Source organism: Lontra canadensis, unplaced genomic scaffold (genome assembly GCF_010015895.1).
Source record: "Lontra canadensis isolate GAN:19392208 unplaced genomic scaffold, GSC_riverotter_1.0 scaffold19, whole genome shotgun sequence".
Lineage (NCBI taxonomy): Eukaryota > Metazoa > Chordata > Mammalia > Carnivora > Mustelidae > Lontra > Lontra canadensis.
The window spans coordinates 15,618,010-15,641,938 of record NW_022631013.1 but is presented as its reverse complement, the minus strand read 5'-3'; the positions used below and the strand labels follow the sequence as shown (position 1 = coordinate 15,641,938).

The 23,929-nt window shown below is 42.5% G+C and overlaps 1 long non-coding RNA gene across 1 annotated transcript; it reads left to right on the top strand.

Moving 5' to 3' along the window:
• The first annotated feature begins 585 nt into the window (after positions 1-585).
• LOC116869446 lies at positions 586-23,594 on the top strand. Its single transcript, XR_004383040.1, has 4 exons — positions 586-1,000; positions 10,045-10,150; positions 21,763-21,861; positions 23,361-23,594. It is a non-coding gene; the product is annotated as an uncharacterized LOC116869446 (long non-coding RNA).
• The last annotated feature ends 335 nt before the right edge of the window (positions 23,595-23,929 follow it).

Here is a 23,929-nt window from a genome sequence, read left to right as displayed (position 1 = left end):
GACTTCTCTGTTTGGTTTGTTTGATTTCTTTTTCAGGAGGGTTGGGGTTTCCATTGGCATTCACAGAAACAAGAATATTGACTAAAGAAAATTCCAGACGCAGACTGGAACCAGCTTCTGATGTTCCGGTGTTCATCCGTGTCTGGCTTGGAATACAAAACTCCATACATTTGGATTTTTCCTAAACCAGGACATACTACCCTATTGGGGCAAAAATGCTCCCTCCATTTCCATAACAAATTGTCCTCTTCAGATTTAGCTCTAGATAGTATTGCCATGACCTTAGAGGACATCATGCTTGTGAGCATGAATTCAGAAGTTTTATAGATTGAATTATATATTTTTTTAAGTTTTTCTTTATTTATTTGACAGAGAGAACACAAGTAGGCAGAGAGGCAGGCAGAGAGAGAGGGGGAAGCAGGCCCCCCCTGCTGAGCAGAGACCACCCCCCCCCCAATGCAGGGCTCGATCCCAGAACCCTGAGATCATGACCTGAGCTGAAGGCAGAGGCTTAACCCACTGAGCCACCCAGGCACCCCTAGATTGAATTATGTTTAAAAAAATTTTTAGAGCATCCTAATAAGAAGTAGTTACTTAAGGAAGATTTTAGCCCAGAGGTATTTCTAATTTATGTGGGAGTATTAAGTGCTCATCTATAAAATGAGAGACAATTGTGGTATCCTCAAAAAATACATTACCCTAGAAATAAAAAGGCCTGACTGAGTCCCAACTTTCTCAACTTACTACCTGTGTGACACTGAGCAAGCCATCCAAACACATTTAATCTGCGAAATGAAGAAAGAGGATCTCTCTACCTACTTTGCAGGGCTATATGAACATCAAATGAAAGTCATAGCAAATATTTACTGAGCTCCTATTATGTACCAGAGACTATGCCAGGAAGAAAGGATGCAGGGGTGCTCAGACACCCGGAGTCTCTGTCCTCAAGAAGATTCTTACTGCAGGAAGGAAGCTACATCCTATAAATCACTGAAGACATGTAAGTTAGTACCATCATCAAATATTAGTGGTAGTAGAATTTCTTAGCAGAGAGTGTTGGGTCTTGAAAGTTGTCAAGAAATAATTTTCAAAAAGGTAAAATTATGACTCTCTTTCAAATAAAATGTACACAAGTTGAAGATTTTATTCAACTTATTAATTAATGGAAAAACCATTAGGATGTTAAAATCATTCCAAAGAACATTTGAAAAGCTAAGTATTTATGGCAATGTTAAGATAAGATTGCTGAGTTAGGTACAAAACCTGTCAGTATTCCATCATGACCATAAACCATAACCCATTGAGGTTATCTCTTCCACCCGACAAAAACTATTCATATCTCTAGCAAAACCGGTCTGAAAAAAGTCCACAGACAAGACCCTGTGGAGAGGGTCTTTAGGCAACAGACTGGAGACTGTCGGGAGGGAGCAAAGTACACCTCTGTGAATAGTGGGACGCTGGGCAGATGAGGGTGTTTGAGGGGCCACAAAGGCCCACATTAGGGAGGGAGGGAAAGGGAGTTAGCCTGGGACCATCTTGGATTCTCCTGGGGTAGATTGCCTGGAGAGATAATAGGACGGACCTCCAGATACTCAGGAGCCGAAATGGGCATCTTTCCCATCAAGGGGGCCACAGTCAGAGGTCCCAGAGGGGATGTCGTTGAGTCTTTCATGAAAGCTTCACTGAGGAGACAGAATCAGCAATGGGACTCCACCTGCCCAAAGAACACCACAGCCAGATTGTACCAAACCAGTCATCGAACACCTTTCCTCCCCCTTATTTCTCCTCTCACCACCCCTCTCTCCACATCCCTCTACCTTATTTCCAACCACTTGGAAGCAGAGACAGTGAGGGGGTAAGAAGGAGAAAACAAGGTGGGGGAAGAATAGGAAAGAAACTGACCCACCACCAGTCTCCAAGCCCGAGGCAGGCCAGGACTGGGGAGAGTGGAAAGCTTTAACTCTGAGTGAAGTAATGTTTTGACTGGTTGTTTTATTTACTGAGAGGGAGTACATCTTTGTGATTGAAAATGTCAGGACTTTTGTTACCTGAGGATGTCTAGAAAGGTTGAGAGACTTGACATGGACCTTTACACCGGCCAACTTCTTGGCCCTGAGTGCTTGGGATGGGGTCGAGGGAGGCTGGGTGTCCTTCAGGTGCAACATTCCCTCCCATCTGGGTACTGAGTTTTCAGTGTGGGCCAGGGAGGAGGGTGAAGGAAAGGGCAGATTTTTCTTTATTTAACTGCATATAGTCGTGGCCTTCTGGCTACTATTCTATCTCATTTTCTGTGATTTTGATGAGGACAGTGGTATCTCCAACATGTCCGTTGATACGGGACTCAAGCTCAAGCTATAATCTTGCACATTAAAGATCCCTCAAGAGATCTGACAGAAAATTCCAACTCAGCTCCAGTTGGTGGCTCTCCTACCATGTTCCTCAGATGCAGATGCTCCTTGCCTTTTTTGTGGGGACAGTCAGGGTTGTAACCCGAGTTACACCTACACAAATGGGGAGACTTGTTTCTTTCTCTCATTTACCTTACACAGCCTGAGCAGTGATGACGAAATCAAATGCCACCACCTATCTTTGTGAATGATTAGAGAGGGGGAAAGCACAAGACTTCAAGACTGTCCAAGGGCTGGAAGAACCTCCTTAGTCTTGGAAGGGGGTAATCTTCTTCTGCAAGTGCAGCACTACCAAAATGGCTGACCCTCTCTCACCTCCAAGTCCTCTTCTCCTCCTAGGTTGGGGTAGGGATGATGAATGGGGAGGTGGAAGGGCCCATTCTCGAATCAGCACTCTTGATAACCTGTGTTGCTGCGACTGGATCCAACCACCCAAAGCCTCCTTGGAGAGATTATGACTTAGAAAGTGAGACACTAAGTGCTTTTTGCTCACCACTCCGAGGCTTGGTTTCAATTCTGGGGCAACGGGAAAGCCCCCACTTACCAATCATGTCCTAATTGCTAGGGAAGAGCCTCAGAGACTGCTGTGGGGAACCCTGTCCTACCAGCCGGGGGTATAGTCTCGGTCACCAGCCCTGGAACTCTTCATCCATACAACGGTGCCAACCTTTTGAAAGTCCATCCATATTTCTCGTCAGGAGCCACTCTTTAGTTAGCATGCACCATAATTCGTCATCTACTGGGTGAAACAGGGCTACTGAGAGATAAGGTTGTGATATCACCAAAGAGTGGAGGGATGGAGAGAATTCATTCTCTGGACAGTTCTTTTCGATGAAGGTCAGTCAACTTTCTCTCATGCCCTTCCTTTGCAGGGAGGAACTGCTTATTTTAAGAGGGCAGCCATTTTTATGTTTGCATGTAAGCAACTCAAACAATAATGATTTTTTGGATTAGTTTAAATGTGCCTATTCCTCCTCTGTGACTAATTAAGCTGAATTCTGTGCATACGGGAAGCTGTTTGGCATTTGCCTGTTATCTGTGCAGACCTGCTGGGTTTGATTACCCACCATTAGTTCATAGCGGTTGGACAGACCAGCCGACTCCCAGGATTGTCTCAATTATCAAGATACCTTGTCACCTTTCCGGCCAACTTTTAACATCTTCACATAATCCCTATAGAGAGTGTGTGTTTTAAACTTGGCTTCATCTGGAGGATTAGTGAAAACACCGGGCTCTTCCTCCTTAGGTGGCTAATGAAGACCCCAGCAATGACAAAAGTGCAAATTACTTTAAAAGAGTTCCTATTTCTGTCAGTGCTAAAAATACTCTTTCATTTATATTTTCTTCCAGATTTACTCTGTCTCCCTCCAAAGTGAAAGATTGAAAAAGAAAGGTTCTGACTACCAACCTTATTAGACTAACAGTACAACATTTCAGAAGATGGGTTAAAAAATGCATCTATGAATTATAAATAATGTATAATATGGCTGTGTAATATAGTCCATACTGCAAAAATGCTGCTCTTTTCTCAGGGGGTAGTTTTTTTCCACTTGTGGATTTATATTAAAGTCCTCAGTCCCGGCAGTGAGATTGATGGTCAGAGCTTTAATTGGGGCTCTCTGGCGATTATCCAGATTGGCAGCTGCTGTCAATCAGCTTCTAAAGAAATTTCTGAGCCAATGATTAGGCCGCTCCTGGAGATGTTGGGTCCCTAGGGGCAATGTTAAGGCTCCCGATCACAGGGGAACACTTAAGGACAGCAGAGCTATAATTCTCCAAGTCGCTGGCCCACCTAGCAATACACATGTCTCTGTTTTCGGGCTGAGTCAACTGGGAAGGGTGATATCATGGCGTTCACAGGGTCCGCTTGATGTAAGCAAACCAGTACTACCAGTCCCCTGGCAGCTTCCAGTAAAGTAACACAATGATACCCTATGTATGTTTATAGAGCACTTCACAGCTTTATATGGCATTGACAATTGATAAAATAACAATACATTGCTGTTCTTTTTTTGGGAGGAAATATACAAAGTTCACAAAATTTCTCCCTTCTGGTATATGTAATATTCTTTCAGAAATATTATTTTCATATGAGTTAAAAATCCAAACCATGTTTGGATTAATCTAACATTTTACAGTGGCTTAATCTCATTAATTCAGATCCCACTAATTTAAATTCGATGATAATTCAAGTAGGATTGGGCTGAATTTGTCTTTTCCTCATCCTTGAATTATGGGGAATAATGCTAAGAAACGTTCTATTGGTTAAAAAGTGAGCTGTCAGTTTCTCATAGAGTTAAATGAACAGGTTCTTTCCATATGACAAGTTTCCTCTTAGGTATTTTTCCACGAAAATGGAAATCTAGGTGCCCCACCCCAGGACCTGCCTCTAAATATTCTCAGCAGCTTTATTTGTAATAACTAACACTCCAAAGAACCCAAACATTCATCCGTAGGGGACTGGATGAACAAATATGGTATAGTCAAACAATGATATATTTATTCAGCAATAGTGGGGATAAATCTCCAAAGCAACACTGAATGAAAGAAGGCTATACACAAAAGATTGTATGTTATTTGGTTCCATTTATTCTAAAACATGCACAATTAATTTATAGTGACAGAAAGCCAATCAGCGGTGGCCTAGGGATGGGGGGTAGATATTAGGTGGGCAAGGGCACAAGGGAATTTTGTGAGGTGAGAGAAATATTCTATATATTGATTGTGATGGTAATTATATGGGTATATGTGTTTGTCAAAATTCAATGAAACATACGTTTTAAATGTGGACCCTTTATTGTATGTAAATTATATCTTCATAAATTGGATTTTTTAAAAAGTGACATGCCATTACATGTATCTTAATTAATAACAGAAGTCCTGTCTTACGCTTTGTGTCTGTCTGTGCTTCCCCTTTCCAATATTTTTTTTAGCAATATTATTTCCAACATGCAAACAATATAAGGAATTCCAGCTTGAGTTCAACAGATATTTTATAAAACAAGATAAAGAAGAGTCAACCCTTCCATCTCATATCTAACAGGACCCCAAAGTCTACCTATTTGGACTCCTCAATATTTCTCGCATCTTTATACCGCTGCATAGCTTCTCCTCTGATGCCTTCATTTAGCTTTCACTCATGTCCTGAGGGGTCTCTTTCCTGCTATGATTTGATTTGAGCAAAAGGATTCCCCACACCATCTTCTAGCAAGCAAAATGGTACCCAGAGGTCTTATGGCTGGGAGAAGGGCAGAAGGGGTACTTGTAGGGTAAGAAGCAAGACAAGGGGTAGACCTGGATAAGACACTGAGGAAAATTGAATGGAAGTCTCTCATACTCAATTCTGGGGTTCATAGAATCAAGATAAGATCCTGAGTGAACTGGATTGTTTTCCATGCCGGTGGTGTTTTCTATGTATGCTTTCTTTCTTTCTTTCTTTCTTTCTTTCAAGATTTATTTATTTATTTATTTATTTATTTATTTATTTATTTATTTATTTGACGGAGATCACAAGTAGGCAGAGAGGCAGGCGGGGGTCGGGGGAGCAGGCTCCCTGCCGAGCAGAGAGCCTGACAAGGGCTCATTCCCAGAACTCTGGGATCATGACCCGAGCCGAAGGCAGAGGCTTTAACCCACTGAGCCACCCAGGCACCCCCTATGTAAGTTTTCTTTAGCACATTCGTGAAGCCACTTTTGGAAAGTATTAGACCATTTCAGTTATGTTCAAGAGAAATAGGGAGGATTGGTGTTCTTGGGGGCTGGTAGGGAAAGGCCAGGTGTGGTAGTGGCTACAGGAATCAAAGGCAAAGAACCCCAAGAAAGACAGGCTACTTGGAGCGGCAGAGCCAAAGCCCAAAGGTTCAGCCTGCCCCAGCCCCTAGCATCCACCCCCAGGTTCACAGTTTTCTCCCAAGTCACTGTTCTTCTGCCTGACACTAAGAGCATTCTGTCCTATGTATGAAAGGAGTGATTTCCTTTCTGTTGTATCCTCACATTCTTCTCTGGTCATCAGAGAGGGTAGTGATGGTGAATAGTCACCCAGGAGAAAAAAGGGGATGGTTTGAGACCAGCCTAGTCCATTGTCAAAGGCCTCTGAGAGCCCTTCCCATCTTCTGAAAGTGCCTTTTAGCAAGACTTGGGATAGGCGAGCCTCCAGCGAGAGGTTTCCCATCGATCGCACACTTGTCTGCAGCACAGGCCCAGCTCAGAGATTTCCACCTTAAACATTCAAAAGAAACCACTTGCTGAAGGTTCTGAAGCTGGGGATAACAGAGGAGCCCCCAGATATCAAACAAGTGAGCAGAAACCGAATGTGACTTTTGGCCCCAGGGGTAAGAGAGATGGAGATGAGAGCTGACAGGCTCCTACTTGACAATGGCCTCTGTGGAGTGGAAATGGGTAACTCACAAATCAGAGTGGCACTTCCTCTCCACAGGCTGTCCCTCGAGCAAGGCCAGAGCAGCCCCACCCAGGCCTCTCAACACACACCCGCCCCGGGCCGCCCACGGGGGTATCGCCAGGGTACTCCCCAACGCAGGACACGTGTTTGGGGGTACAACTTTCACCTCAAAGACAAACACGGATTTAGCCCCTCAGGTCCTTCTCCAGCACACACACACACACACACACACACACACACACACACACACAAGAGCAGCACATATTTTATCCTTGAGATAACGCAGCCGTGAGCGTTTTCGGAAGATCTTCTAGTCCTGGCTCTCCTATTGGTAAACCGAGTAAACTTGAACTCAAGTACATCACTTCATTTTTAGGAGCCAGAGTCTCCCTGGCTATCAAGTAAAAAGAGCTCCTTGTCTTGTGGAAGCGGTAGACATGGAAGCAGCAGTGATAGTGGAAGCTGGTGATGATGGGTCTGCAGTCCAGGCGAAGGAGTGATTCATTCCACAGAGAGGAGACAGCATTTGGAGTGGGTCCTGGGAAACCTGTAAGAGTTTTCCAAGTCAGGCAAGAGAGAAAAATGTTCCAGGCCAGGCAACACGCTCCTTAAGGCCAAGAGGCAGGAGAGGACAGGGAGATTTGATGAGGCCTGTGTGTGGGAGAAGCCGTCGGTCTGAGCATGTGAGAGGGGGAACATGGCTTCCTGCATTCAGCAGAGGGTGGCCTACTGGCTCCTGCTTCGGGTGCCTGGGCAGGTGACGATTTAATTAAATAAAACACCCAGAGCAGGAGAGGCTGAAAAAAGTGATGAATCCCTGCAGGGGCCCATACACAGTGCCCAGCAGGAGGCAGGGAAGAACCTACCAGGGTGCCTCAATAGTCCAGGGATTCCTGACTCGTTGAAATGAAAGTATCCATAGTTCAACCAAGGGACATGCCCAACAGACAGCTGGATAAACACGTCCAAAGCTCAGAGGGGTGGTTGAAGCCAGAGATGCCGATCTGGGTGTCTTCGGCCCACGCGCATCTAAATCATTTCAAAGTTCCTCTCTAAATCCAAAGTCATCTCTGTGCCTGTAAATTTCATAAAAGGAGAAGTTCCAAAATAAACCTCTCTTCTCTCCCTGGACTATTGAGGCACCCTGGTAGGTTCTTCCCTGCCTCCTGCTGGGCACTGTGTATGGGCCCCTGCTGGATAGTCCCAGGATTCCTGCTACTAAGTTTTGCTTGTTGGAGTCTCTGTCAGCAACGCGTTGCAGTGTTTTAGACAATGTAGCACGGTCTCAGCCCAGATGATTAACCTGTAACTGGACACCCAGTTGATGATGAATCCCAAAAGGGCTTCAGCAACTCTCATCCCTTATCAATGGCCCCCCATGTTATGCAAAGTACAGTTCAGGCTCTCCAGTGTGGCTTTCAGGTCTCTGTCTCTATCCCTCTAATCATTAGCCACATCAGGAGCAGCGTTAAAGAGAGGCCCACACAGTGGGAAGCAGAGGCCACCAACGCCCAGCCACACGAGAGAGCGTGGGTGCAGGTTCTCTGGCCCAGTCAAGCCTTCAGGGGACCAAGGCCCCCGCTGGCATCTTCTCTGCAGTCTTCTGAGAGATTCCCTTTAGCCAGAAGCCCCCAGCCAAGCCATTCTTGGGTTCTCGACCCTCAGAAACTGTGAGATACATGTTTCTTGCTTTCAACCCCCAAGTATTGGGGTAATTTGTTAGGGTAGGACCAGGAGAAGGAGAACTGAGCTCTTCTGACATATATGAAGCATAAAGTAAAAGAACTCTGTTGCTTCATATATTTTTTAACTTTTAAGAACTATTCTAAACATCCCATTTCAATTTACATCCATGTTTACAGTTTTTAAAAATTTCATGTTGAACCTTTTAAAATCGGAATTCTATTTTCCTTAAAATTCACATGGTTGTGAGGGGGTATGTGTGTTTTCTATTGTTGCCATCAGAGATTACAACAAAGTGAGTGACTTGAACAGCACGAATTTATTATTTTTGAGTTCTGTAGGGCAGAAGTCCAATGCTAGTCTCCCTGGGCTAAAATCAAGGTGTGGGCAAAGCTGTATTGAGTTCCGGAGGCTTGAGAGGGAAAACTGTGTCTTTGTTTTTTCCAGTTTCTAAAGCTCGCTCACATCCCTTGGCTTGTGGCCTCTTCTTGCATCTGCAAAGGCAGTGAAACAGGCTGAGTTCTTCCTATGTTGCCGTCTCTAGCTTTCCGCAGCTGGGAGCCATTGCCTGCTTTTAAGGACTCATGAGAATAGATTAGACCCACTTGAATAATCTGGTATAATAGTCCCATCACAAGGTTCTTAACCTTAATCCCATTTGCAAAGTCCCATTTGCCATATAGGGATTAGGATATGGACATATTTGGGGCGATTATTCTACCTATCACTGTATATATATATGATATTATTATAAAATATATTTATATATATGAATTTTACATGTGTTGTATATTTCTATTATGCATTATAAAAATATTATAAAATCCATGCATTTAAAATTTTCTGCGTATTATGAAATGTGCATATATATGTACATGTATGTACGTATACATATATGATACCATGAAATAACTCTGATTTTTTTTTTCATAGTTGCTTATCACAGAGTCTTATTCCTCTACCTTTTGTTCCACACTCAGTGATTTTGATGGAATGGGCCATTTCCCTATTTTCATTTTCTTGCATGACTCTACCTTTATTGAAGTGATGCGAGCAGTCAGATAGGCCAAATTTATAAGTATTAATGAACAACACCCAGCCACAGTGGCTTCAAGCTGTAAGAGCTTAATTTCCCCCATATTGCATGTCAGTCGTTGGTGACTAAGGGATTCTGCTTCATGCTGTCCTTACTCGGGGACCTTGGGGAGGGGAAATCCAGCTCCATGAGCCACAAGAGCTGAGATGGGGAAGGGAATACATTGGCTCGTGCTCTCATTTCTGAAGCTTCACTCCCAAGTTCCACAGTGGCCTGGTATTTATGGACAGCCCCAGTGATTGCCTTTAAAATACATGAGCATCCTTTAAATAAAGTCCACATCCTTTAAAATAGAACCACAGGCTTCATCACGAAAAATCACAGAGCCTTTCTTCACTCCGAAGGGCTACTCCCCAGCTGCAACCACGTTAAATTATTTTAGTGGTTTCTTCTAGAATTTACCTCCCAAGTTTCTGAATAGCATGAGTATAGTTCTAATTTCTGATTTTCCGTTTTAGATACCATCTTTTAATTCCTACTGGGGAAGATTCGACTTAGCTCTCTTCCTCACACACAGCGTTTACAACCTCATGACCCTATAAACCGCACATACAGCTGAACTATGTAAGTACTGTGGTTTCATGTTCTTTCTTGTGCATTTTTTTTTTTTACAGATTGAGTAAATGCCTCTTTTTTTTAAATTCCATTACCTTAGGTTTCCGTATGCCTTTTATTAATTTTTCCCCAAGCTCTCCTGATGGAGCTATAGAACTCCTCTTAAAACGTCCAGACACACCAAGTTCTTCTTTAGTTCCATTCTGTTCTCTGCCCTCGGTCCTCTTGTTTCAGCTTGAACAAATCGCCTTCTACGTCTGTTGACATCTAGGGGTTCTATTGCTTGAAAGCTTCAGGTTACCAATCAAGCAGAGAAAGAAAGACAGGAGGACTTCTGAGGTCCTTAACTCCTGCTCTAGAATTTTCATTCAGGGATGAGGCATCATGAGAAGTCCAAATAGGTTCCAAGGATGGGCTCTGCACCCTGCCCTTTGACCAAGGCTGCCTGTGCACCCCACCTTGCCGCCCCCTGGGGTCTGATCCTCCCAGTCCAGCTCAGGTTCAGAGCCCTTACTTTGACTCCTCATCTGTGCTGCTTTCATGAGTTTGGCCATCCTCTGATCTCCGCTTTTCTAGAACCAAGAGAAAGAAAGAAGAGAGGAAAAGGTCAGCATTTTTTGAGGAGGGGGGATTCCTAAATTCCTGAGCTCCAGCTCTAGAAGCACCTCCATACTTCTCGCCACTCCTTGGTCCCATTAGAAACAAAATTATTAGACTTTACTCAAAGAGTGGAAAATCCGAGTCATAGAGGAAAACAGTGTGGAAGTTAAAATCTTGTTATGCTCTTATCTAGGAACTGATTGAATTTCTGAAAGCCCTCGAGGTGCTCCTGCTGACAGCTGGGACTGAGGGTTCAAAGCAGAGAAACAGAGCATGTGGGGAAATGCTTTTACTTCATGATTTTCTTCTCACACCTGGCACTGAAATGAAATATGCAAGGGAGAGTGAGATGGGAATATAAATATTGCAATAATGATGATAATGCTTTGCTACCTGGTGCGGGGATGTGATTCCGTTTGGTCACAGAAGGATGAGGCAGGGAGGGTGGTGAGTTGCTGGTGAAACCCAGAGTTGGTTCAGAAACCTGAGCAATTTCTGCCTGCATAGTCTGCCATCAAGGAAATTATCTTTTTTTCTTCTTTTTCTCATTTTCTGCTATGTGTAATACAACTGGAGATTAGAACAGAAAGGATGTTCCTAGGGCTTTCTCTGAAAACAACAGCCCCACCCCAATGACAGGGAAAGGATTGATGCTACAAATTACCAACTTGTAAATGGAAATTAATACTGTAATTAGCAAGATAGGAAAATCCATCTTATTGTAAATAGTGATACTTATAGATTGTGATATTCCCCTCGGGATCACCAGGTTATTTAAGAGGAATAAATCAAGAACCACATTCAGACACGTGAAAAATACCAGAAATATTCAGAGCAGACATATATCTACAACTGACAATATTTTCACTGGGTTGTAAAACAGTGGATAAAGTCAATTTTTAAAAAAGATACACATTTGTGATTTTTGACACTTCTTAGATGAAAACTGTTTTCAGATTGGCTTTTGAATACCAACATTGTCACCTAGACAGCTTTCTAGCAAACAGACTGAAGTCATTGGATAAAAAGATTAGTTTCAAAAAAAAAACCAAAAAAACAAAAAACAAAACAAAACAAAAAAAAATCTTGAGATGAATACTGCATTTCAGATAAAAGCAGGGGTCTCCAAGGATGCAATATAAACATTCGATAAACCTGAGGCTCTGATAAAAATCTATATAATGGCCTTACGTTTCTATAGCTATTTAAAATGTGGAACCTGCTTTCACATCCATTAACTCATTTGATTCCCGAGAGAGAGAGAGAGACAGAGTGTAGTGTGGGAGGAGGTAAATGAGAAGGAATGTAAAACAAAATGATCCTCATTTTACAGATGAGGTAGTGGGGCCCACAAAGATTTAAGCTCGCACTGCCTCCCAGGCATTAACAGACTGCGTGCATTCAATGTTAGCCGCCCCTGACTTAGTGTTAAAATGTGGCCATACCTCTCTAGGCAGCCAAAACAGGGATGGCATTCTAGCCACAGGAGGGTTGCGACTTCAAGTTTATGAGTCCAAGAATGAATTGATGCAAGGCAGTTAGGAAAGCTGCCCTAATGCCCCCACTCACCACGACTATGAGGATTTCATCCGATTGGTCCCCATGATTGCATCCATACTTGACAGATTGCTTAGGGTTTGGCTAGGTACAGTGCATCATAGCCTGTCTCGAATCAGGGCTCTGCATGTATGCATGCCTTTCCTTCTGGACCAAGGGAGCCCACAAATCAGCTACCAGGTTTTTAACATGTGCCCATCCCAGGGCCGGTGCTTCATAAACATGCGTGGGGTTGAAATAAATCATGGGAACGGACGCTTTGTAATGTCACCAGTTGGGTCATAACGTAGGCATGCAGACTGGAAGTCACAGTCACATCCACTCAGAGGGGTAGATGTGGCAGATGCTTCCCTCCTAAAACATGCGACCCCGTTCTTATCCCATTTCTTGGGATGAAGTAATTATAGGTGACCCCTCCTTTCGCACAGATGGAAAATGTGTCTGGGAGTCAAGTAACAAACTCATATGCTAAAGAGGGGCAGTTTCCATGCTCCCGTTTCCCAAAACTCTAAATCCCCAATCAGGGACACCAGCCCCGTGGCAGGTTTGGAGGAACTCTGCCCATCTCCCTGGGTGATGGTCCATATGATGACATAACCCCCTCCCACCTCCTGGCCCACGCCTCAGCCCCCCGCCCCCAGCCAGGCTCTCACAGAAGGCAGGACAAGATTCAAGGTGGCTGGAAGACGAGGGGTCAGTGCACAGGCTTCATGAGCATCCACGGAGAAAACCTTTGCAAAAGAGAAAATGCAGCACATGATAATTCCTATTTTGTGTAAAAAAGGTGGGGGGGGATTAGAATAAATAAATAAATATATATATATATATATATATATATATAAAGACAAAAAACAGGAAGGAAATCGATCAAAAATTTTAAATGGCTTTTTCTAGCTGGTTGGATTATAATTTGGGCTTTTTTTCTCTCCTATTCTTGTATTATTTTACTGTATTCATTTTTAAACATCTATTAGTTCTTTCACATTTTTTTTTATCTACTTGTAAGACATTAAAAACATTACCACTAAGGCTGAAATCCTCCTTGACCATCATCCTCAAATTCCCAGAGGTAATCACATCGTTTAGGCACGCATTTTCTAAATTTCTTCAAAATATTTACATTTATGTATATATGCACATAAAAATACGCAATATTGTTTCATTGCTAAATAGAAGACATCATACAATACACTTTGTACTGTGTGTACAATGGAAAAACTGCGGTTTCCTACCCATGTCTGTTACATGTAAATCTACCTCAGTAAAGAAGAAGAAAAAAACCCATAATATTCCATCAAATGGAGAGACTTGCAGCTACTTAGTCTAGTGGTCCTGCCCTGGAACCGGGCGAGGAGTTTCAGAATGAAACCAGTGCCAGAAATTCTGATGCAATTGTTTTTGTTTCCCCTCCCCTACTCCAGGTGATTTTTCACGTTTTGCTGTCACACTAGCATCACATTGTAAAACCTTGCACATATGTGTGGGTGGTACTCTAGGAAGACCCCCCAAAACGCACTTATCTTACAACCCCAGTTTCCACTCCCCCCAAAGTATGTGAAAATACCCCCTATACTTCTCTAACTTGGAGATCTCCTGATTTAAATAGTTTTAGATTTGCGCTGCTTTGATGGGCTCAAACAAATAGTGTGCTGTTTATTTTCACCTCGCTGATTATTTGTAAGATTTATACCTTTTTGCATGTACAGCAAGAGATTAGGAGCACAAGATACCCAGATTTGCTTTCCAGCTCTGCCACTTATGAGCTGTGTGACTTTGGGCCAGTTGCTTTCCCTCTCTGTGCCTCCGTTCCCTCATTTATAAAATGAAGAGATAAACAGTGCCCACTCATCGGCTTGTCGTGGGGGTTAAACAATTTAATAGAAATAAAGTTTTAGACCAGTGTCTGGTATAGAGTAAGCATGCAGTCGATGTTAATTTCCTCTTTGGCTATTCATACTTTAGCATTATTGCTTCACCAGAAAAGAACTAATTTTTACCTGTGGGCTCATTCGGAGAAAGCTATTCAGGCAGGCCTCAGATAGCTCATGGTTGGAGACCTTACATACTTTGGTCCTACTCTCAGTAGTGAAATGGAGAGAGCAACCCTCACTTGTTTAAAGACAAAGGAGGTGAAACCTTCTTTTGGGGTCCTTATCAGGTCAGAAATGGTGGGAGGCTGTCACTTCAAATCAGGAGGCAGAGTCCTTTTGCTGCTGTCACGAGTCTGCGATGCCTCGTTAGAAGCCTGGAATCTGAGACCTGGAAAGACTGACAGAAAGGCTCTAGAGAATGTCCAGTGGACAATATTTCACGCATGAGAACACAGAGTCCCCAAAACTGAAAGTAATTAGATAAGCTCCCACAATCATCCAGGGACAGATTCAGACTAGGGCCTAACATTCTTGAGCCTCAGGAAGCTTTGTGCTATCCTCCTTCTTGCTCCTGGGTCCTGGGCGACAGTATTTTGGAGGGCAGATTCTAGTATTAATATGTTCATGAGCAATAAGCTGAAAAACTTTGATTTTACAAAATTATGATTTGTTATTGTAGATAAAATAAGAATACAATAATATTTTAAAACTATAACCCTGCTGGTTTCTTAGCCTTAGGACAAGTTCCCAAGTAATGCATCACCTCAAAAATGTTTTCATGCCCACAAGATAATTCTTTTAAGGAAAAGGTCCAACAGACCCATCCATTTAATTCAACGTGTTTGTATAAAAACATACTACAAATACGGAGAAATATTATGATTTAAATAACGGGCAAATTTTTGCAGTCCCAATGTGATTTTTAAAAATCTCATTCTGACCCAAAGATGAGGGAGTTTGAGAAGCTTTAACCCTTAAAAAAAATTAAAAAAAAAAAATTCCCAGATGACTATGAAACCAATTAGTTTGACAAAACGTTAGTCTTTAACAAAGAATTATATATGTATCTCTGGTTTTCAAGGAGAGATAAGAAACTAACAAGAAATTTGAGACATATCATTTCATTTAATATGACTAATTATGTGAAATATTGATGAACTTTGACCTGGGATGTTTTTTGGTAATACCTGAAGCAGGTGAAAAGATGTTTATCTATTATTTTCTCTCCTCAAGTAAAGCCTTCAATTAATGTATGCAAAAGCCATCAAGGGATTCAGCAGGCTTAGGGAGAAATGTTAACAAGAAGCTGACCAGTCTGGATGGTAATATGAGGCAATGAGGTCTCAGGGGCATCATCTCTGAGCACACAATCCCAAGTCCTAATCTGCATTTACCAGGACTGGCGGAAACCGTGCTGGCTTCAGTCCTTTGCATTTCATTTCTGGGACTTGCCGTTTCACATCTTCGGTTAGTAATGATTTACAGCACAGGGGTAACTCCACTCCTCCTCATTTGCAGGAGAAACCAAGGGGGAAAGGTTAACTAGCTTATGTGAAATCAAGGAGAAATACAGTGACCTGAAATTCAAATTTTCAGATGATTTCAAGATCATCCATTAAGATGGATAAAGAGACACCCCTTTATCTTTATTTAAGAAAGAGTAAGATAGTTATTATCTTCTTCATTTCTATCTTAGCTCTCTGTGCCGTGTTGACAAATTACCCCCAAATTTAGCGGCTTAAACCAAGGAACAATTGTTGTCTCACAGGGCCTGTGGATCAGGAATTCAGGAGACACTCAGCTGAGTGGTTCTGAGCTCGTGTCTCTCATGGGGTGGCTGTCAGGATTGGCTAGAGCTGCTGTCATCCTGAGTGTGACTTGGGCTGGAAGATCTGCTCTCCAGGTGGCTTACTCATCTGGATGGCAGACGGCTGCTGGCAGGAGGCCTCGGCTCCTTGCTACGGAGAGCTCTCCGAAACACTGCTTGAATGTTTCACAGCCTGGCCCGGGCTTCCCCGGAGCAAGGGATACAAGAGAGAGCAAGGCCAAGTCCCAATGCCCTTTATGACCTGGCCTCAGAAGACATAGACCATAGTCATCACAGCAGCAGAACACGAGCAGGGGGATACGCGTCTCTGACGATTGTGGGGGCCACCTTGGAGGCCGCCCACCACAACTTCTTCAGGAACCCATGAGTACAGACAAGAAACCCAAATTCTCTGTTGTGAGGATGAAGAAACTTTTTCGCCCCAGGGGACATAGGCTACATTCCCAAAGAGTCAGGAATGGGGACGTGAGCCCAGGTCCCCTGAGGCAGCTTGATTGTCCACACCTCACAACATGGAGGCCCGCAGGGCTCGGGGCAGCACAAATTCACTCCCCTCTGGGGCGTCACCTAACTTCATCAGGAAGTTTCGAAAGAGAAGGTGGGTATATGTGAGCTAGGATGCAAGTTGAGGCATACTTTGGAGCCCCCAAGTATTTGTGGGGAGCCCACAGCTAGTTCCTACTTCCAACGGCCCCACTTCAACTCCTATGGGTAATGTTGGGTTTTCTCTTCTTCCTGCTCTCTGAAGATATTCCCCTTTATTTCCAGTGTATTTTACGCATTTTAAATATTTTGTTAACATTCCTATGTATCCAAGGAAGAGAAGGGTTTTAAGCGTGCTTACTCTACCATCCTGACGAGAAGAGCAGGGTTGGACCTCTCTGATTGTTCATTTTTAAAATAGAAACAAAAACTGCCTCTATAGGATTGTTGCAAGGTGAAGTGAGATGACTCAGGTAAGGTGCTTAACACGGTGCCAGGCATATAGGTCATGCACACAAATACCTAAGTATTTAAGGAGCATTTGATTTATAGAGCAAAACATTATAATCAATATTACTGGTCACTTCATTCTCATTGGGCCTCGGTTTCTTGATCTGTAAAATGAGTGAGGTGAACAAGATCAGAGATGGGAAACAGGCTTCCATACAACCAGTCTGTCATGAGGAAACTGCTCGGGCATCTCAAGAATTCTGAGACTAACCTTCAGGCGTCAGGAATGATGCCACGATCGGCTAGTAATGTCTGCTGAGGTCTGGGAATAGCAGAAATAGCAGATGTATAGTGACACTCCTGCATTTTTTTTTTTTTTTTTTTTTTTTTTTTTGCTATCCCTGGACTAGACCATCTATTAGGTCTCTTCAACTTTAGGCATATAAGATGCCATAACCCGCCGTCGCCTTCTCACACACAGGAGAAATGTTCCAAGACCTGTCTTTGGATTATCCAGAGTTTTCTATGACCAGTTCAGTCATAATCAATGTGCCTCTACAAGGTTTTCTTCTCCTTTGTAAACAGACAGCTGGTTACTTAATTGAATTCACCCAGTTGTTTTCAAAACAACCAGGAGTATGACCAAATTCAGCCTTCTCTTCAAACTAGTTTTGTATGTCTCTGTGAGTCGCTACATGACGATATATGTTATTTTAAACTCTCCTTATTTTTAATGATATAAACAATGAAAGCCCAAGTAAGAGAAAGGAGCTAACACATTTATTCCCATTCTGCCATCTGTTTAAAGCTGCTGATGTAATTCCAGCTTGAAATTGCATTAGCGCTTGCCTCCTGGACTTCTTCCTTATTTCCTTTTGTGTCTCAGGCCTTCTGTACTTAAGAGAAAGCACTGCCTCTAGGATGTTGGTCAATTAATGCGAAGCTACAGTCTCGCCCTGGCCATTTTCAAACTGGCCTCTGATTTTAATTTCCTTCACGATCAGCTAGAATGACTGTTACTGGAGTGTTATTTGCTTAAATGTATTTGGTATTTAAGGTTTGATTAGTGATGTTTTCAGCAATATCATCAACAATCAGCAGATTTGTTTACCCTGCAGAGGACGGCAGAGATTAAGGGTTGTGGTCGTGCATACTCAATCATCACATATTGGCTTTTTTTGATTTTTATCTCTTGGATTATGCCTCAGAATTCAATTTCAATTTGTTTTGTTTTTGTTTTTTTTAAATGCAGCTGCTTTACACTGCTTTGAATAATATTGCGGTAGAGAGTTTTGTATAATTGTATGATGAGAGGTGTGTGTGTGTGTGTGTGTGTGTCTTTTAGGAGACTAGATTCCATTTAAAATTATATTTTGGCTGGGTGACCAGAGTGTAGCTTCTTCACTTGGATATAGAGCGGGGGCATGGGTTGAGACCATTTTCTTTTCACTTGCAAATATCCACCTACAGGGACTTGGCCTTGGATGAGGTTGACAAAGGATGTGAGAGCATGTGTGGGATGGGGGCAGGAAAACAAGGAAATTTGGGCAGCTTCCTTCACTTTTCTGAGCTCCAGTTTCCCCACCAGGGATGATACTGGTTAATTCTAAAGCCTTTCTCCTCTAAACAAGTTCTGTTGATCTCTGAAATGGGCACCCTTCCTTTTTCCTGATATAGCTGTATAGGGGAACACTGTTTTGGGTGCATGAAATTGAATCTTATGTCAGAAAATGTGATCAGAATGATATAATGTTGGATTGGGACAGACCTTAAAGACCCTCCCTAACCTTTCCAGACTCAGTCATACCCATCCCCAGAACCTAAAAGGCATGGCCAATGATGAGGAGAGTGTTCATTGAGTACCAAGGACACAGCTTGGCTTCAGCAGAGTGTCACCAGAGTGTCACTTGCTGGTCAGAACTATGGCTTTGAACGTGGTTCATCCCTGCAGCTCAGAACCATCTGTGGATTATTATTTTTTTAAAAACATTGATGTGTGAGTCTTATATGCAACTTGCCAAATCAGAATTTTTGGGAGCCGACACCAGACACTTGTATATTACAAAGCTTCCTGTCTGATTCTGAGCTGCAGTCAATGTGGAGAACCTCTGTTCCAGGGAAACATATCACTGAGATGGAGTGGAGAGATCAGAAGAATATCTGATTAGGGAATCCAGACATCAGGATGTGAGCCACCACCCAAGTACTGAGGGAACACAGAAGAAGTGGGGAGCACTAACGTGGTCAGGGAAAATCAGGGGAACCTTCCCAGAGGAGGTGACATTTGAGTTAGATCTTAAAGAATGGGAAGGAGAACAAAGAATGGTAGAGAAAAGGAAGTCATTGAAATGCGTCACAAAGAGTGTGTGCCAAAAAAGGAATGAAAGGCACACTTTTGGAGTGTCTACTCATCTCTTCCAGAGACCCTCATGAGGCGCTAGAGTCAGATAGACATAGCTTCTCCTCCCATGGGGAGGTTGACTGAAACACACAGAGAAGGGAGACATCAGGAGTTGGGTCTGTAAAGGGAATCTGCATCAGCTTAGGAGAAGTCATGACTCCCAGGTAAAAAATTAGGAATTGACTCTGTAGGCCATTGTTCACAAGTGCAAGGTCATAGCACACTGGTACATTGTAATCAGTTTTAAGAGGCTATGAGTAATGCGTGAGTGATGGCCATTAAACATGCAGTAGAGAAGAGTGGTTGAGAAGGCAGACTTTGGAGCCAGGCTGTTGGGATGCAGTCCCAGCTTGGCCACTTACCAACTATAGCCACGTACTGTCCCCTGGGCAAATTACTAAATGCCCTTTGCTCTAGTTTCTTAAGTTGTATAATACCAATAATAATGGTGCCTACCTCATTAGGTTGTTAGGAGGGTTAAGCGTTAGTATTTGTAAAACACTTAGAAGAGTACCTGGCAATATAACGATCATTATTACTATTACTGTTATTATTTTGGCTATTTTTTAAAGATGTATTTACTTATTTATTAGAGAGAGAGAGAGAGGGAGCGCGCGCTGGGTGAGGGACAGAGGGAGAAGGAGAGAAAGAATCCACAAGGAGACTCCCTGATGAGTGTGGAGCCCAACACAGGGCTCCATCCCAGAATCCCAAGATCATGACCAGAGCAGAAACCAGGAGTCAGCCACTCAACTGACCAAGCCACCCAGGCACCCCTATTTTGGTTGTTTTTACATGAGTTTGAAAAGTCACACACACACGTTTGAAGAGACTCAAGCTTGTGGATAGTGCAAACTTACCTGCTCTATTCAACAGCAGGGATCAATGTAGGGGGTGAGGCATTGTCCTGCCAGTTGCACATAGCTCTGGTTATGCCTTGCGCAGCAAGCAGAGACTGCAAGTGTCCTTACTGCTATAGGCTTGCCTTGCCACCTGGGTAGGGTTGCCAAATAAAACACAGGACACTCAGTTGAATTTGAATTTCAGATAAACAATAAATAATTTCTTAGAATAAGTATGTCCCATGCAATATACTTATACTAGCAAAAAGTGTAAGTATAAGGGGAGGGTCCATGTGACTTTTTGGTCACACTTTAGGAGCCAGAATCCCTTCCAGAGAGATTGGATCTCCATGGCCTCTCTGAAGGATGATTCCCACAAATCAGGAACTTCATCCCTGAGAAATCTTCAGGGAAGTTGTCATCAGGTCCTGAAGATGGACTTAGATGGGTGGGAAAACAGCATGTGGTGTTACAACCCCAGAGCGCTGCACACTCTAAGTGAGGCACAGGGGCATGGGAAGGTTTGCATGTTTGGGGACCACTGAAAAGACAATGGCACTTGGGCATTAGGTGTATGTGGGTGTGTGTATTTGTCTGTGTGTGTCCATGTGTGTGTCTGTGTGTGTATCTGTGTCTTTATTTGTATCCATCTATGTGCCTGTGTATGTATCTATGTGTGTGTCTGTGTTTGTATCCACATGTGTGTCTCTGTGTGTTTGTGTGGGGTGCTACTCAGGAGGACATATGGTCAGGGAAGTATTTTGGGTCCAGGAGTTTAGGAGTTTAAGAAATTAGATTGAATGAGTTACTACCTAGTTCCTGAATTACTCATTTTGCTTCCTTTCTTAATGGATTTCATTATAGATATTCAAGTTTCCCTAAGCATTGCACTTTTTTTTCCTTATCATAATTAGTTTGTTTATTTGTTTGTTTGTTTATGTTATATTCTTCTGTGTTCAGTTACAAAAAGGTTATAAGATGGATAGGAACAGCAAGTCAATGATTATTTAACAAGTAATAAACTGACTGCAGTCAAATGAGCTTGTCATTGGAAGCCTTATTCTGCTATCTGAAGCGAACATGGCAGAGCTCGTTTATTTAATTAGAAGCTGTTTTTACTGGAATTCTTCCAGGAGGACAGTGGGTGTATTCTGTGGTGTTTCAGGGCTCCTTAGATTTCAGAGATCTCACAGATAGAAATTAAATAAAAGGGGACAGTATAAAATCAAACCCTGTGAATGGTTACTTTCTCCAGTAGTGTCTTCTGACTTCTTTCTTCCCTGTCAGCTGCTTGAGGATGGAGACCTTTCTCCTCAGAACTGGGCAGATATAAATTACATAAAAATGTACCAAGTTCTTTTGGTGTTTTTCCCAGATTTAGAAGACACACATCTTGCCATTTCTTGATTAATTACTACATGGAAGTTGCTGAGAGGCAAGCTTGGCTCAACATAACGAAGGACTTGCATATGATTGTGGGACACTGCCAGGCTGGGTGATGAGGATTTTGGTCCTAGTCTCAAGTGCAGCCATAATTCTTTGTGGTACCTTCAGCAAGTTGTTTTCCTTCTCTGGGCTTTAATCTCCAGGTGTGGAATGAGGACAGGATCTTTATGTTTCCTTTAGCTGCCCCATCCTGAAATCATGGGACACACTGGCAAGAGAGCTGTCCAAAGAGGAGTACCCAGGTAAGCCAAAACAGCAAGGGAAGGCCTGCTGAGTGAGGAGACCCAGCAGAGCCTTAAAGGAAGGATGAGTACAAATGACAGGAGAGAACTTTACAAATTTATTCTAAACAAACAATCATAGACACATACAAAGACTTACTTGATGAAAAAGATAATGCTAGGATGTTCTCGGGACATTATTATTTTGACAGTATTAAAGAGTTCATGAGAGCTTGGCGTAGACCTTCTTGTTTCTAGGAACAGCCGAGTAGGTTATTTAACTAATCCTCCCACTGAAAGCTACTAAAAATATAGATTAAAAAAAAAATCTTAAAAGCACCAGAGAGATGACAAGAAAACAAGGAATTACTGGATTAGAAATAAAGGCGAAATGAGAACCTAGTGAGATAAGCAAGCACAGAAACTGCTTTTGATCTGAACACACTTGCTGATCCCTCAAAATTAAAGCTTTGTTCTGGCAGTCTAAGAGGTGAGAGGGACACAAATCAGAGCTCAGGCCACACACAGTGAGGCATCTCCTAGGAGACCCTTCCCACAACAAGCTGGGACCCCAAAGGCTTCACTGCCAGGATGAGAGTAAACAAGTGACATAGCTCCCATAGAATTACAGCCTGGCTCCAATCCTCTGGGTCCCTTGTTAGTCTCTTGCTACTCAAAATGTGATCCATAAGGCCACAACATCAGCAGTAGCAGGGGGCTTATTAGAAATGCAAATTCTTGGGCCTCATCCAAGACCAACTGTATCAGAATCTATACTTGAACAAGATTCTTGGTAGAAGCCAACCCAAATCCTCTCAGAGGAAATGTACTTTCATCGTAGACCTCAAATTATTCCTGAAAATAGTTTTTCTAATACAATATCCAGTAAATAGTCAAAGATACTATGTCACAAAAGAAAATTAGGCTGAATAAAGGAGAACCAGCAGAAACAACAGGCAATAGAAACAGAACTACAGAGACTTAACATGGTAGAATTATCAGATGTAGTCTACAAAATAATCATTTATATTCACAATATTTTATTCACAATAATTTATATTCACAACAGCTACATGCAAAAGTGATCATAAAAATTTTTTTAAAACTTGAAGATGACTTCAGTGAATAGGAAACTATAAAGAGTTTGTAGCAGATTTGCAAAGAATGATAGAACTTCTAGATGTAAGTGTTTAGCATGTTTCCTGGAACTCATCCATTTGTGGATGACTGGTATAGGGTAGAATGGATAACCAGTCATTGAAGGTGTGTGAGCAAGCCTGGTTATCAAGATCATTGAAAAGGGAAGGCCATTACTCTCTAAGGATTAGCCTGGTCATCCTCACTTCCTTCTAGTATAGATGCTGTAAGATGTTTTCCTTTGAATGGAACACCCTCCAACCGGCTAGGGCCCATGGAATCCTTTCTAGCTCAATATCTCTGGTCTAGGCTTGAGAATCCTATGGAAGGTTGCTAGATCATTCATTGGAGTAAATAGCATCACAGCTGTATAATTCTTGCAGACAATTAAGGATCATCAGCAGAAACCCCAGACGAAACAGAGGGAGCCTATCTGGGGGACACATGGATCAGGTGCCATGGATCCAGGAGAAGTTTATGAACTATGATCCAGACTGACTATTTGCACATTTCTTCATGAGTCTGACAAGATTTCTCCACTTTCAAACATTGTCAGAGCTTCATAATCTTCAAACTGTAAAGAGAAAATACTGGGGTCCTTCTTTGGACCTTCCAGACTTCTTGGTTCTGTTTTCCCCTTCCCCTAGTTGTACCATCAAACTCTCCAAAAGGGAGGCTTGTGTCCATACTTTCTGTCTGCCCTCACCCTTCAGAACCCCTACACCTTAATTTCTGTGCATGTCATGAGCATATTCAAGTTCCACTTTTCCTTTGATTCATTCTCCCCAAATTCCCTGACCATCTTCTTGGGGCTCTCTCTTTGGAAATCATAGTTATCACTCACCTAAACCATTTTCCATTATACTATTTAATCCTCCCACCTCTTGTGCAGAATAAGCATTTTTGTTTTTTATAATATTTTTTGTTTTTTTATAATATAATAAAATTTTTA